We start from the raw sequence: 4,019 nt of genomic DNA, 5'->3' as shown, positions 1-4,019 counted from the left end.
GATAGCTAGCAAGGATTTTGAGCTCAGTAGATTTTGCAGGAATTTCTCCCTGGCACAAGGTTGAAATTAACCCTTTAAAGTCCTTTTGTTTCTTAAAAAAAAAAAAAAAAAAGCTTTTCTGGCCTCTCAGTGGTCTCTTTCTCTGCACTCAGTCAAAGACTTTGGAACATTTTTGCCCAGCTTTTGACTTACTGCCACTCTGGAAAAAAGCTTACTACAGCGTTGAGAAATGAATCTTATAGAACACCTTCTAGCAACAGGTTTAGAAATCAGGATTGGGGAGCTGGACGACGGGTCTGTGACTAAGAGAATTGGCCGCTCCTGCAGAGGATGCAGGTTCAATTCCCAGAGTCCACAGGGTTGCTCATAGGATCTGTAACTGCAGTCTCGGAGGATCCAGTGCCCTCTTTTGACATCTTCAGGCACCAGACAAGAAACTGGTGCATGCATACATGAAGGCAAGACACATAAAAAATTCTTTTAAAAGTCAGTATTTAGTAAAGATAGTTCAATCACAACAGTCTGCTAGGAGATAAAATCAGCATGTCAATGGCGGGTTTTTTTTAATATAGTAAATAAAATAAAGTAAAATAAAATAGACCTCCAGAGTTTAAACCAGCAGGCTTCTCCTTACTATTTTCTGGGCATGAGTATTAGCATGGTACAGGAGAGTGCCAGGTTGAGCCTAAAGCAGGAGAGAGATCAATACCCTCTTGGCTCTGTGTACTGACCCCAGGGCACATCCGGTATCTTACTTTCCAACAGTTCCTAGTTCAAGCTTGAGTTGAGTCTGTAGGGAAAATAATCTTTGGGACACTTGCAAGGTTGAAGCCTGTTTCGGGTGTTTTTAAAATGATGCAGTTTTGCCTAAGCCCTAAGCCTGGTTTCTAAAATTAGGCTATTATTTTGAGGGCCTTGGGAACAGCCCATGGCAGGCTGGAAGGACTAAGATTTTAATGTTTTATAGAACGCTATCAGTTCCTCTCTCGTGCATCCTCTTGCATATCTAGGAAAAAAATTAAACTGACAAGAAATATCTCAAAACAAGCTGAGTATTACAGAAACCCATTTCTCTGAAATCTTACTTGGCACACAGTATACCTGCTTCCCAACTGGACTCCCTAGTTACCTTCCTGTTGAGAAAAGCATTCTTTAAACGCTATATAAGAGTCTGAGAAACACTTAGCAGTGGACAAGTTCCTGTCCTTATAGCAGTCCCAGCCACCGCCTGTGTTCTCCAATTATTGTATTGTTCTCAGAGAGATGATTATCCTGGAATGTAAAACCAACCTTGAAAAATAAAGATAAGGAGTCCTGCACAGGGGTTCTGTGTTTCCATGGTGACGAGACCAGCTCCTCATACCAGATTAACCAAGGTGATCCTGGGGTTCCCATTCTGCTTCCTCATTCCACATACCAGGGGCTCCACAGAACTGAGAGGGAGGGCCAGAGGTACTCCTGAGAGCTCGGCAGAAACCTCAGGCTAGTATCAGTCTGCCAATGCTATCCAGCATTCACTGTTTAACAAGGGTAGTCTGCTTTAGACAACACCTTTAATACAAGTTCAAAAGCAGCTTTCTTCACAGTTTCCATTCCCTATAGATAGTCCCTAAATCTTAGCTTCCCCTCTCCCGATGGAGTCAGAATGGTTTTGTTGTTGTTGTTTTAATAAATCTGCAAATGTTGCCAGATTTGGGGTCAGTGAAAATGCCTGCATGCCCATTCTTTTTCCGTGTCCACTATAGGCATGTGCATCCGTTTAGGCGTATAGGGAGTGTTGAGGTAAGATAATCAGATGCACACTAACACTTCTGTCAGTGCAGAGTGCTAGGTACCAGCTTAGCTAAGTCTACCAGATCTGACTGGGTGTGTGTGTGTGTGTGTGTGTGTGTGTGTGTGTGTGTGTGTGTGTGCGCGCGCGCGCGCGCACGCGTGCGCCCTGGAACTTGATCGAACAAGCTCCCTCCCACTCCTGTGGATAAGTGATTATTCATACAGGAGAACCTCTGATCTTTAAGAACTCAAACTAATTCCAGGCATGTCATCCCAAAGAATTAAGCAGACCAAGTAGGAGAGTGACCGAAGGGAAGCCAGGAGTCCCATTCAAAGGTTTATTTACTGTGCAACAGATAGCTTGCTGCTACTTTGCATACTAGACAAAGACCTGACACTGTCAAAGCTTTGAAACTTCTAGAAGCTAGAAATAAGGAGAAATCTAGAGTCACATGATTACAACAACAACAACAAAAACCCCACTGCTCTCTTGTGTTGTCTTTGAGGGTTTTACCCAAATACATGAACTCTCTGGAGGCTGTCACCATAGAACGCCATGAGGAGCCTGACCAAGTGGCTCCTTGGGATGAGTTACATAGTATCAGAAAAGGATGACATCATCAGCCATTCAGGTCTCCTACCATACTGTATGTATCTGGATGTAAGCAGGTAGCATCCTCAAGGGCAACCCGCAAATACTAGCTAGGATTGCCGTTGCCCGTTCATGACACTCTGCCAAGTACAGCTCTCCTGGTTTCTCAGTGAACTTCATTACTGGCCCCAGAACACGGAAACATGGGTGTCTGCCTTCACTCTTGCCCCTCCATGTTGGATAGCTTCCACATTCCGCAAATTCTACCACTGAGACCTAGAAGCTACCATTTACTTCAGACAACCTCCTTGCACATTTTTCATGAAGAAAATGCTACCATACTGTCTCAGAACCTGCCAGCTTGATTTTTTAAAGAAAATCCTGAGGCTGGAGAGATCAGTGGATAAAGGATGTTCAAAACTGAACACGACCATGTGTGCTTGTGACACCTGCTTACAGGGGTACACAGAGGGGAATCTGAGACCTGGCCTAGATGAATTAGAAGCTATGGGTTCGATGAACGGCCCTGGCTCAAGGCAGAGAGCAATGGAGAATGACACTGGACATCTTTCTCTGGCCTCTGGATGTGTGTACACAGGCATATATGCCTGCACGTTCACGAGCATGCACCACAGACACATAACATACACCCACACACAAAATTAAAAAAAAATATCGTATGGGCTGAAGCCTGCTAAGTCTTTGGTTGGGAGGTGAGCTTATCTGGAAGAGAATTATTTATTAAAAATGAAATTTCACTAGAAGATTTTGGACACTTGCATGAAGTTTAGCAGTCTGGAACTGGCTGTTGTATGCGACTTTCCTCCGATAGCAACCACCATCTTGGGAATTCAACACTGCCTTGATTGCACATGGCTTTGCTGGGGAGAGGGGAGCTGGAGTATACAGGCAGAGGAAGTTGAGAAAGGGTGCTCTCTATATGTGGCTACAGACAGCCCTCACCGCTGATGGAGAATTTTTAGGTACAGCTTTTGCTGACTGGACACCAACACCCCTGAAATAAACCCTCACCTGTGCTTTGTAAGGAAGCCTAATAAAGTCATTGGCTGCTCAGAGAGAACTTAGGGGAACTGCACCTTTGTCTGTGGTTGGGGCCTTGGGAGTAGATGTTCCCATGTCTCCCCCAGGGATGGAATTTTAGCACTGACAGCCTCGAATAAAAAGGTTGTAAGTATGAGTCAGGCAGGCTCCTGTCCTCATTGAAAGGAAAATGGGGACAGAGGGAGCGGACAAATGGCTCCTGGAGTCAGGCTCAGTGAGACTTTTCTCCTAGAATCCCTGGCCACCGCTTCTCTCAGGACCCAGGTGTCAACCTGGAGAAACTCCCATCTGAACAGCGTTTCCAGCAGTAAAAGAGGCCAGCCAGGGAGAGGTCAATGCATAGAGAGCCCAAACCATCTCTACACCTTCTCTTCCAATGCCAGCCAAAGCAGCTGCAGCTGGCTGGAGACAGTCATTACCCACCCTAGAGGCATAGAACCTTAGTTGGACACATCGAGGCGCTCCACATCGTGTATCCCATATCCACAGTTGGTCATTTTGGTATCTTCAAAGAACTCATAACCAGAAAAAAGCCAAAGTAATTATTAAGCTTCTCAAAAACTTAATAAAATCAAATTCCGTGCACACTTAC

The sequence above is a fragment of the Rattus norvegicus genome, chromosome 2, assembly GCF_021556685.1.
Source record: "Rattus norvegicus strain SHRSP/BbbUtx chromosome 2, alternate assembly SHRSP_T2T, whole genome shotgun sequence".
NCBI lineage: Eukaryota > Metazoa > Chordata > Mammalia > Rodentia > Muridae > Rattus > Rattus norvegicus.
This window is presented reverse-complemented; position numbering follows the sequence as displayed.